Source organism: Pelobates fuscus, chromosome 3 (genome assembly GCF_036172605.1).
Source record: "Pelobates fuscus isolate aPelFus1 chromosome 3, aPelFus1.pri, whole genome shotgun sequence".
In the NCBI taxonomy this organism is placed as follows: domain Eukaryota; kingdom Metazoa; phylum Chordata; class Amphibia; order Anura; family Pelobatidae; genus Pelobates; species Pelobates fuscus.
Genome location: NC_086319.1, coordinates 406443190 through 406455984, shown reverse-complemented (window position 1 = coordinate 406455984; position 12795 = coordinate 406443190).

The window sequence follows — 12795 nt, the reverse complement described above, 5'->3', positions numbered from 1 at the left end:
ACGTATCTGGCTACTGTTTGTACTCTGCGTGTTGGATCCCTGTCCCGATCCTGACAGTTGCTTCATCTAAGTGTTGCTTCTAAGTGTGTGTGTGTGGTTGGAGATATTATGGAGATAACCTGGAGGTAATCCGAGGTATTCAGGAGGATAAATAAAAAGTTAAGGTTTGTTTGATTTAAATTATTCACCTCATTGGAATGGCAGACTTAGTTCAGTGTAATAGTTGCTTTGCATTTGTTTCACGTTCCACTTTTTGGAGGTTTGGTTGTTGTCTAATCTGTAGACAGTTCTCTATTTTGCGGCAGGAGATTGTATTTTTGAAGTCTGAGATTTGTAAATTATCTGGTAAACAAACTCAGGCTGGAACTGCTGCAAAGCCACTGCCGCAGAGACATACTAGGAATGGCAGATGGATTACTGTAGGATCTGGTAGACTTGGAGTTGTGGATAAAAGGCATATTGCACAGTCTGTTGCTCTACATAATTCATTTTCTGCACTTTCAGAGTGTAGTGGTGTCGTGGAGAGAGGCACTGAGGCTAGTGGTGTTGTGCAGAGAGGCACTGAGGCTAGTGGTGTTGTGCAGAGAGGCACTGAGGCTAGTGGTGTTGTGCAGAGAGGCACTGAGGCTAGTGGTGTTGTGCAGAGAGGCACTGAGGCTAGTGGTGTTGTGCAGAGAGGCACTGAGGCTAGTGGTGTTGTGCAGAGAGGCACTGAGGCTAGTGGTGTTGTGCAGAGAGGCACTGAGGATAGTGGTGTTGTGCAGAGAGGCACTGAGGCTAGTGGTGTTGTGCAGAGAGGCACTGAGGCTAGTGGTGTTGTGCAGAGAGGCACTGAGGCTAGTGGTGTTGTGCAGAGAGGCACTGAGGCTAGTGGTGTTGTGCAGAGAGGCACTGAGGCTAGTGGTGTTGTGCAGAGAGGCACTGAGGCTAGTGGTGTTGAGAAGAGAGGCACTGAGGCTAGTGGTGTTGTGAAGAGAGGCACTGAGGCTAGTGGTGTTGTGAAGAGAGGCATTGAGGCTAGTGGTGTTGTGCAGAGAGGCACTGAGGCTAGTGGTGTTGTGCAGAGAGGCTTGAAGACTGTGGTGAGGCCTAATAGAAAGCAGTTGTTGGTGGGGGATTCCATCATAAGAGGTGTGGAGATGGACAATGGTGGTCTTGTGAGGTGTCTTCCCGGAGCTACTGCTCACAGAGACAGGAGACGTATCTGTGATATTGTTAAGCAAGCAAAGCAGGAAGGGGAATTGGATGTACTTGTCCATTTAGGGACAAATGACTTGGCTTGCAATGAGGTTTCAGAGGTTAAGGAAGTTTTTAGTGTTTTTGCCAATGATATACGGCAGGTTGCTTCCACATTGTCATTCTCTGAAGTTCTGCCTGTGCATAACACTCAGAATGACAGGCGGATGCGTATTAGGGACTTTAACTTATGGCTTGGTGAATGGTGTCGGGAGCAAGGATTTGGCTTTATTGCTCATGGTAGCTCTGTTTGGAATGGAAATAAACTGTACAAAAAAGATGGTTTGCATCTTTCTCAAAAGGGAACAAATGTTCTCAGTGAGCAGTTCAGAGGTTTTGCTAGGATGTATTTAAACTAGGAGGGGGGGGGCAAAAGGGTGATAAAACATCAATCCAATTGTCCCCCAAAACAAGGACAGAAGGTGCCTGTAGCAAGTGTGTTAAAAAATGATAAGCTTAGAGTCATGTCTACAAATGCTCGCAGTTAGGGAATAAGATCCATGAACTTGTGGCAATAATGGCAACTGATAGTGTAGATTTAGTCGCTGTTACTGAGACATGGTATAATGAGAAAAATGACTGGGACATAGCAATACCAGGGTACTCTTTATATAGAAAAGACAGGGAAGGCAAGAAAGGGGGGGGGGGGGGTGGCCCTGTATGTAAAGAATAGCATAAAATCTAGCCTAATAAAGGTTAGTGAGGCGAACATAGAGTCAGTTTGGGTTACGTTAGAATTTGGTAATCACACAGTAACTCGTGTAGGTGTGATTTATAGGCCCCCAGGACAAATTGAAGAGTTAGATAATCTACTAGTTGAAGAAATAGCTAAAATGACAATGAAGGGGGAAGTTATCATCATGGGTGACTTTAATCTTCCTGATGTAAATTGGAAAACAAAAATAGCTACTTGTGCCAGGAGCACACATATTCTAAACTCCCTACTGGGATTGTCTCTAAAACAAGTCGTTGAGGAGCCAACTTGTAAAGAGGCCATACTAGATTTAGTGTTAACAAATGGAGATTTGGTATCAGATATTACTGTAGGTGAAAGTTTAGGATCCAGTGATCATCAGTCAGTGTGGTTTAATATAAGAACAGTGACTGAGTCACACCACACAAAAACAAAAGTTTTAGACTTTAGAAAAACAGACTTTTCCAAAATTAGAATATGTGTAAAGGAGTCATTATCAGACTGGAGCAATTTAAATGGAGTCCAAAAGAAATGGGATTATTTAAAAGTTGCACTACTGAAGGCAACAGAAAATTGCATTAGGCTTGTCAGTAAAAGCAAAAAATTCAAGAAACCACTGTGGTACTCCACAGATGTAGCCAAAATAGTAAAAAACAAAAAGTTAGCATTTAGTAATTATAAAAAAACCCAGAGTGAGGAAGACAGAATGACCTATAAGATTAGGCAGAAAGAGGCTAAGCAAGTTATAAGAGCTTCCAAATCACACACAGAAGAGAAAATAGCACAGTCAGTAAAAAAGGGGGACAAAACCTTTTTTAGATACATAAATGAGAAAAGAAAAGTAAAACAAGGATTAGTTAGATTAAAAACAAAAGAAGGAAGGTATGTAGATGAGGATAAAGGTCTAGCTGACTGCCTCAATGAATATTTTTGTTCGGTATTTACAGATGAAAATGAAGGAAAGGGACCTCAGTTAAGAAAAAGGATAAATGAGTCATTTATTACACGTGAGTTTACAGAGGAAGAGGTTCTATTTCAACTGTCAAAAGTAAAGACAAATAAGTCAATGGGACCTGATGGAATACACCCAAAGCTATTAAAAGAGCTTAGTGGTGTACTAGCAAAACCATTAACAGATTTATTTAACCAATCATTGATAACAGGAGTAGTCCCAGAAGATTGGAAGTTAGCGAATGTTGTGCCCATTCACAAGAAAGGTAATAGGGAGGAGTCGGGCAACTATAGGCCAGTAAGCCTAACTTCAGTAGTGGGGAAAGTGATGGAAACCATGTTAAAGGATAGGATTGTTGAACATCTAAAAACACATGGATTTCAAGATCAGAGACAACATGGGTTTACTTCAGGGAGATCATGCCAAACTAATCTTATTGATTTTTTTGATTGGGTAACTAAAATTATAGATCAGGGTGGTGCAGTAGACATTGCTTACCTCGATTTCAGTAAGGCTTTTGACACTGTTGCACATAGAAGGCTTATCAATAAACTACAATCTTTGAGTTTGGATTCCAATATTGTTGAATGGGTAAGGCAGTGGCTGAGTGACAGGCAACAGAGGGTTGTAGTCAATGGAGTATATTCGAAGCTTGGGCTTGTCACCAGTGGGGTACCTCAGGGATCTGTACTTGGACCCATTCTCTTTAATATTTTTATTAGTGATATTGCAGAAGGTCTTGATGGTAAGGTGTGTCTTTTTGCGGATGATACTAAGATATGTAACAGGGTTGATGTTCCAGGAGGGATAAGCCAAATGGAAAATGATTTAGGTAAACTAGAAAAATGGTCAGAGTTGTGGCAACTGACATTTAATGTGGATAAGTGCAAGATAATGCATCTTGGACGTAAAAACCCAAGGGCAGAGTACAGAATATTTGATAGAGTCCTAGCCTCAACATCTGAGGAAAGGGATTTAGGGGTGATTATTTCTGATGACTTAAAGGTAGGCAGACAATGTAATAGAGCAGCAGGAAATGCTAGCAGAATGCTTGGTTGTATAGGGAGAGGTATTAGCAGTAGAAAGAGGGAAGTGCTCATGCCATTGTACAGAACACTGGTGAGACCTCACTTGGAGTACTGTACACAGTACTGGAGACCCTATCTTCAGAAGGATATTGATACCTTAGAGAGAGTTCAAAGAAGGGCTACTAAACTGGTTCATGGATTGCAGGATAAAACTTACCAGGAAAGGTTAAAGGATCTTAACATGTATAGCATGGAGGAAAGACGAGACAGGGGGGATATGATAGAAACATTTAAATACATAAAGGGAATCAACACAGTAAAGGAGGAGACTATATTTAAAAGAAGAAAAACTACCACAACAAGAGGACATAGTCTTAAATTAGAGGGACAAAGGTTTAAAAATAATATCAGGAAGTATTACTTTACTGAGAGGGTAGTGGATGCATGGAATAGCCTTCCAGCTGAAGTGGTAGAGGTTAACACAGTAAAGGAGTTTAAGCATGCGTGGGATAGGCATAAGGCTATCCTAACTATAAGATAAGGCCAGGGACTAATGAAAGTATTTAGAAAACTGGGCAGACTAGATGGGCCGAATGGTTCTTATCTGCCGTCACATTCTATGTTTCTATAAAAAACACAAAAGAAATGTGTAAACACATGAAATATATATATACATACATATATGTCTGAAGGGGCAAAGATGTAACAATAGATGCCTATAGTATATATCCCATAGTACTTAACCCTTTAAGTCCGGAGGGCGTACTATTACGTCCTTTTAAAAGCGGCTCTAAACGCCGCAGGACGTAATAGTACGCCCTCCGGTTTTTAGTAACTTACCCGGTCGCCGGCGATCCCACGCCGGCGATCGCGGTTGGGGGGACTCCTAGGGAGCCCCCCGCGGCACGTCTGCTCTCTTCAGCCCCCCCGGGCCATGTGAGAGTGAGGTCCTTGCGAGGACCTCACAATCACATGGCCGGGATAGCTGCCTGCAGCAATGCCAGCAAGGGGACTAACTGTAATGACAGTTAGTCCCCCTGCTGGCTGAAAATCAAATAAAAATAAGTTCAAATAAGTGTAAAAAAATATATATACTTAGATCATATATATATATATTATATATATGATCTAAGTATATATATACACATACACACACACACATACACTGTATAGGTGTATTTTAATATTAATATATATATAATTATATATATATATATATTAATATCAAATTACACGTCGACTGATACTGATTAAATATATATATAATTATTGTTATATATATATTTATATATAATATAAAAAAATGTAAATACGTAAAAAAATTAAATAAAAAATAATTAAAAATAAAATATTAAAAATATATAGATGTGTTTTATTTCGTTCTAACTGTATTGTGATATTAATATATATATATTTATATCAAAATACACGTAGAACAAAATAATATATATATATATATCTATATACATAAATATATACGTATATATCACTATATATATATGCCTATATATAAATAAAAATATTTTTAAAAAATTATATATATATATACGTATATATACACATATGTATATATATATATACATATATTAATTCTACACATATATTTATGTAATAATTTTACATAATTAGGTATCCTAATTAATTACAATTAGCGGGACCTGCCTGACAACCCATGCCGAAAGTATAGGGAATTTAATTTGCTAGCACTATATTTAACCTTATAACTTTCCAAGACACCATAAAACATGTACATGGGGGGTACTGTTTTACTCGGGAGACTTCGCTGAACACAAATATTAGTGTTTCAAAACAGTAAAATGTATTACAACGATGATATCCCCAGTAAAAGTGACTTTTTTTTGCATTTTTCACGCACAAACAGCACTTACACGGACGATATTATTGCTGCAATACTTTTTACTGTTTTGAAACACAAATATTTGTGTTCAGCGAAGTCTCCCGAGTACAACAGTACCCCTCATGTACAGGTTTTATGGTGTTTTCAAAAATTACAGCGTCAAATATAAGGCTTGTGTTTCATTTTTTTTACATTAAAATTCGCCAGATTGCTTACGTTGCCTTTATGACCCTATGGTAGCCCAAGAATGAAAATTACCCCTATGATGGCATACTATTTGCAATAGTAGACAACCCAAGGTATTGCAAATGGGGTATGTCCAGTCTTTTTTAGTAGCCACTTAGTCACAAACACTGGCCAAAATTGGCGTTTTTTGCATTTTTCACACACAAACAAATACTAACGCTAACTTTGGCCAGTGTTTGTGACCAAATGGCTACTAAAAAAGACTGGACATACCCCATTTGCAATACCTTGGGTTGTCTACTATTGCAAAAAAGACTGGACATACCCCATTTGCAATACCTTGGGTTGTCTACTATTGCAAATGGTATGCCATTATGGGTGTAAATTTATTTCCTGGGCTACTATACAGTCTCAAAGGCAACGTAACCAATCTGGCGAATTTCAATTTCAAATGTAACACGCTATATTTGACCCTGTAACTTCCCAAAACACCATAAAACCTGTACATAGGGGGTTCTATTTTACACGTGAGACTTTGCTGAATACAAATATGTGTATTTTATTGCAGTAAAAGCAAACAGTATTATGACATTGACAGTTAAAATGTCATGTAGAACTAAAAAAATAAAAAAAAATCTTATTTTCTCCCATTTTTTTCATATTAAATTATGTTTTATTGCTAAATATTTGATATTAAATGAAAGCCCTGTTTCCTCTGAATAAAATGATATATAATAAGGGGGGGTGCATTTAATATGAAGGAGGTGAATTACGGTTGGACAGACATATAGCGCAAATGCCAGGTTTTGTTTACATTTTGTTTCGTTCACAACTTGTACATTTGGCTGCGGTGTTAAGGGGTTAAAGGGACCAACATCGATGCATGTATATAAATATTGGTCTTAAAGCAACACTATAGTCATCTAAATTACTTTAGCTAAAGAAAGCAGTTTTAGTGTATAGATCATTCCGCTGCAATTTAACTGCTCAATTCACTGTCATTTAGGAGTTAAATCACTTTGTTTCTGTTTATGCAGCCCTAGCCACACCTCCCCTGGCTATGATTGACAGAGCCTGCATGAAAATAAAAACTGGTTTCACTTTCAAACAGATGTAATTTACCTTAAATAATTGTATCTCAATCTCTAAATTGAACTTTAATCACATACAGGAGGCTCTTGCAGGGTCTAGCAAGCTATTAACATAGCAGGGGATGAGAAAATCTTAATTAAACAGAACTTGCAATAAAGAAAGCCTAAATATGGCTCTCTTTACAGGAAGTGTTTATGGAAGGCTGTGCAAGTCACATGCAGGGAGGTGTGACTAGGGTTCCTAAACAAAGGGATTTAACTCCTAAATGGCAGAGGATTGTGCAGTGAGGCTGCAGGGGTATGTTCTATACACCAAAACTGCTTCATTGAGCTAAAGTTGTTCAGGTGACTATAGTTTCCCTTTTAAAAAGCGATATATAATCGCAAATGCTTATAATATATTATATACCCCATAGTATTTAAAGGGACCAAAATTAGGTCCGAGATTAGAATTAAATAAAAAAGAGGAATGTGTATAAACTCAGTCATGAAGACCAACTGAAATAATACAAATGGATATAAATACACAAAAACATCTATACAAAAACCAAGGAAACGGCATAAAGATACAAAGATGCCAAAGAACAGACAAGTCGGATATTGGAGCCCTTAGAACAAATCTAGCTCCTCATTCAGGCCATTAGGTGTCATAGTGTTCAGCCTAAAAATCCACATGGACTCACATTTGATAAGTTCCCTCTTCCTTTTTGCCCCATCCTGGAGTAGGGGAATATCTGACCACTGATACCTGGTCTGCAAAGCATGGTCAGGGCAGGTATATCACCTACACTGCGCATTGGGTAAACCTGGTGACGGCTGCCAAGCATGGAATGCGTGGCTCTGCAGAGGAGTTGGTGACACCGCCATGACTTGCAGGCAGGCCTGCTGCCACCTCCTCTACTCCTCCTACTCCATCCTCTTCCATAACCTCCTCGGCTGAGTCCTCTTCTGCTGCTGCGTCTTGCTCCACATCAACGGCACCCCCCCAGCTCCCCAGGTACTATTCCACATCCCGGATACGGCAGTGCCACGCCGTCTTGGGGTTGACTTGCCTGAAAGCAGAGAGTCACACCGGACCAGCACTCCTGTCCGCCCTGAATGCACAGGTGGATCAGTGGCTGACTCCGTACCAACTGGAGATCGGCAAAATGGTTTGTGACAACGGAAGAAATTTGTTGGCGGCATTGAATTTGGGCAAGTTGACACGTGTGTAATCTGATCGCACAACGCTTTGTGCATAAGTACCCAGGCTTACAGGACGTCCTGAAGCAGGCCAGGAAGGTGTGTGGCCATTTAAGGCGTTCCTACAAGGCCATGGCGCACTTTTCAGATATCCAGCGGCGAAACAACATGCCAGTGAGGCGCTTGATTTGCGACAGCCCGACACGTTGGAATTCAACACTCCTAATGTTCGACCGCCTGCTCCAACAAGAAAAAGCTGTTAACGACTATTTATATGACCGGGGTGCTAGGACAGCCTCTGCGGAGCTGGGATTTTTTTGCCACGTTACTGGATGCTCATGCGCAATGCCTGAAGGCTCATGCGTCCTTTTGAGGAGGTGACAAACCTAGTCAGTCGCACCGAAGGCACCATCAGCGACATCATACCATTTGTTTTCTTCCTGGAGCGTGCCCTGCGAAGAGTGCTGGATCAGGCCGTAGATGAGCGTGAAGAGGAAGAGTTGTGGTCACCATCACCACCAGAAACAGCCGTATCAGCATCACTTGCTGGACCTGCGGCAACGCTGGAAGAGGATTGTGAGGAAGAGGAGTCAGAGGAGGAATGTGGCTTTGAGGAGGAGGAGGAAGACCAACCACAACAGGCATCCCAGGGTGCTCGTTGGCACCTATCTGGTACCCGTGGTGTTGTACATGGCTGGGGGGAAGAACATACCTTCAGTGAGATCACTGAGAACGAGGAACGGGACATGAGTAGATCGGCATCCAACATTGTGCAAATGGGGTCTTTCATGCTGTCGTGACTGTTGAGGGACCCTCGTATAAAAAGGCTGAAGGAGAACGACCTGTACTGGGTGTCCACGCTACTAGACCCCCGGTATAAGCAGAAAGTGCCTGAAATGTTACCGAATTACCGCAAGTCGGAAAGGATGCAGCAGTTCCAAAATCAATTAAAAAGTATGCTTTACACAGCATATAAGGGTGATGTCACAGCACAACGGGAATCTAACAGGGGAAGAGGTGAAAGTAATCCTCCTCCTCCCACGACCACGCCGGCAAGGACAGGACACTTTACAGACGTGTTGTTGATGGAGGAGCTTTTTAAGTCCTACGCATCGCCACAGCCCTTTGGGGTACACCCTCAGAGAACGACTCGACTGACAGGTAGCAGACTACCTCGCCTTAACTGCAGATATCGACACTCTGAGGAGCGATGAACCCCTTGACTACTGGGTGTGCAGGCTTGACCTGTGGCCTCAGCTATCCCAATTTGTGATAGAACTTCTGGCCTGCCCCGCTTCAAGTGTCCTGTCAGAAAGGACCTTCTGTGCAGCAGGAGGTATTGTCACTGAGAAGAGAAGTGTCAGGGTACTCACCTATGAGACAGACGGCAAGACGTGGTCGCTCCTGGAATTCCCAACGGGGGACTTGAACCGGGGTACTTGTCTATCCCAGTCCTGCTCTCTACCTCTGAGCCACAGCGGCTTTACCTGAGACTTCTGATTCCGGCCTTGTTCATTCTGGCTTGGCTACTACACCGGGGGCTGCACCATGACTTGCCTGCTTCTCACCTGACTCTGATCTCCATTAGCAGGGTATTTAAACCCAGCCTCGCCCTGCACTCATTGTCAAGTCTTTGATCTTTGTTCCTGTGTCGTACCAGTGTTCCTGTTTATTCTGCTTCGTGTATTTGACCTCGGCTTGTGACTACGTTTATTCTACCTCTGGCATCCTTTGACCTCGGCTATCCCTCGACTATCCTGCTGGTTCTGTCCTTGCCTGTCCTGCGAATTTGGTACTGCATCCTGCACAGCCCCCGTGCACAGACCCACAGGCCAGGTGAATTCTTACCTGACCACCTCGGTCTGTGGCTATCTGCAAGGGTGAGCGTCATATCTGCGCTACAGACTCCCAACTCAGGTAAGACCCTGACAAAAGACTTGACCAATATGGAGTCCGCAGAAATGTGCTCACCCTCACTCCAGCAAGTGTCCAGCCTGGCCCAGATTGTTTCGGAGTTGCAGCAGGAACTTTTATCTCTTAAAGGCGCAGTACATCCAGCTCCGGAACCCTTTGTCATCATGCCCGACAGATTTGATGGTAACTACACGTCCTTCCAGTCATTCAGGATGGATTGCGAGGTATTGTTCTCTTTAAAGCCTCGAACTTACGCCACAGATTTCATCAGGGTCAGAGCGGCTATCAACCTGTTGTCTGGACGCATTAAAGCTTGGTCTTACCAAATGTTGCAGAGGAAGAGTCCTGTCCTTGTCAGCTGGGAGTCCTTTATTATTGCTTTGGACTCACAGTGCAGGATCACTAAGCCCAAGCCAGCTCCAACTACTAAAAAATCGCGGAGTCTACGTCACCACACCCCAGTGATACCCTCTTATGATCCAGTTCCCAGGAGAACTCCAGAGGTATCCTGTGTTCAACTTGATCCTGAGGAGCCTATGCAAATTGGACGTGTCCACTGCAAAGTCACACCGGGAGAGAGGGACCGAAGGAGAAGCCATGGTCTGTGCTTTTACTGTGGAGAAGGTGGACACTTCATCACGCTTTGTCCTGTTCGCCCTCCTAGACCTCCTGCTCCAGAGTCGTCTGCCTTTACTACCAAAGTTGCTTCCTGTATTACCACCACTACTTCCTACCCACTTGAAAAGGATTTACCTAAGGATTGTGTCATTGCTTCTAATGGCACTACGGTCTGTAAAAAAGACTTGGAAGTGTTCGAAAAAGCACTGCTAGCTGCGAGCACTGTCCCTCCCGAACTTGTGGAAGTTTTTGTCACCCCTACCCGGAACCTAGACCGATCGTCCGCTGTACCAGAAACTGGTACTGGGAAATCCCGAGCTAATCAGGGATCCCATACTGAGGACTTTCACTATGGGGACTCGACGGATTCTGAGAGTGACTCTGGAGAGACGGATTACTTCGATGAGGAGCCTGCTTACGCCCAGAGGTCGTTTTTGAAGGGGGAGGTACTGTCAGGGTACTCACCTATGAGACAGACGGCAAGACGTGGTCGCTCCTGGAATTCCCAACGGGGGACTTGAACCGGGGTACTTGTCTATCCCAGTCCTGCTCTCTACCTCTGAGCCACAGCGGCTTTACCTGAGACTTCTGATTCCGGCCTTGTTCATTCTGGCTTGGCTACTACACCGGGGGCTGCACCATGACTTGCCTGCTTCTCACCTGACTCTGATCTCCATTAGCAGGGTATTTAAACCCAGCCTCGCCCTGCACTCATTGTCAAGTCTTTGATCTTTGTTCCTGTGTCGTACCAGTGTTCCTGTTTATTCTGCTTCGTGTATTTGACCTCGGCTTGTGACTACGTTTATTCTACCTCTGGCATCCTTTGACCTCGGCTATCCCTCGACTATCCTGCTGGTTCTGTCCTTGCCTGTCCTGCGAATTTGGTACTGCATCCTGCACAGCCCCCGTGCACAGACCCACAGGCCAGGTGAATTCTTACCTGACCACCTCGGTCTGTGGCTATCTGCAAGGGTGAGCGTCATATCTGCGCTACAGACTCCCAACTCAGGTAAGACCCTGACAAGAAGTCGCCTAGGTCAAAAAAGTCTAGATTACCTCACCTTTATTAAGATGAATGAGGGATGGATCCCAAAGGGACTGACAGTGGGTGATACATTCAACTAAAAAAGGCCTGATGAGGGGGACGTAACAGGGATTAAACTGATAAGAATAGTACTACTTAACACACCACTCCTATCTGGTGGCACATTAGATTACATGTACAGTGCCCCAAATTTGAAGTAGGAGGACCAACCAAGCATCTTTTTTCATCTCCTGGTTCCTAAAATCGATGCCATATACACGTCCTCTGATAGGGGACGTAACAGGGATTAAACTGATAAGAATAGTACTACTTAACACACCACTCCTATCTGGTGGCACATTAGATTACATGTGCAGTGCCCCAAATTTGAAGTAGGAGGACCAACCAAGCATCTTTTTTCATCTCCTGGTTCCTAAAATCGATGCCATATACACGTCCTCTGATAGGGGACGTAACAGGGATTAAACTGATAAGAATAGTACTACTTAACACACCACTCCTATCTGGTGGCACATTAGATTACATGCGCAGTGCCCCAAATTTGAAGTAGGAGGACCAACCAAGCATCTTTTTTCATCTCCTGGTTCCTCAAATCGATGCCATATACACGTCCCCTGATAGGGGACATAACAGGGATTAAACTGATAGGAATAGTACTACTTAACACACCTTATAATAACGTAGAGAGAGGCAATGCAGAGAGAGGAGTCTGAAGAGGAGTCAGAGGAGGAAGGTGGCTTTGAGGAGGTGGAAGACCAAACACAGCAGGTGTCCCAGGGGGCTTGTTGTCACCTTTCGGGGACCCTTGGTGTTGTACGTGGCTGGGTGGAGGAAGAGACCTTCAATGACATCAGTGAGGACAAGGAACGGGACATGGCTAGCTTGGTATCCAACCTTGTGCAAATGGGGAGTTTGCTGTTGTGCAAATGGACTGTTTGCGGTTGTTTGTGGTGCGTTAAACGGGAAGTTTGGTCTGTCACTGTGAAGCGGG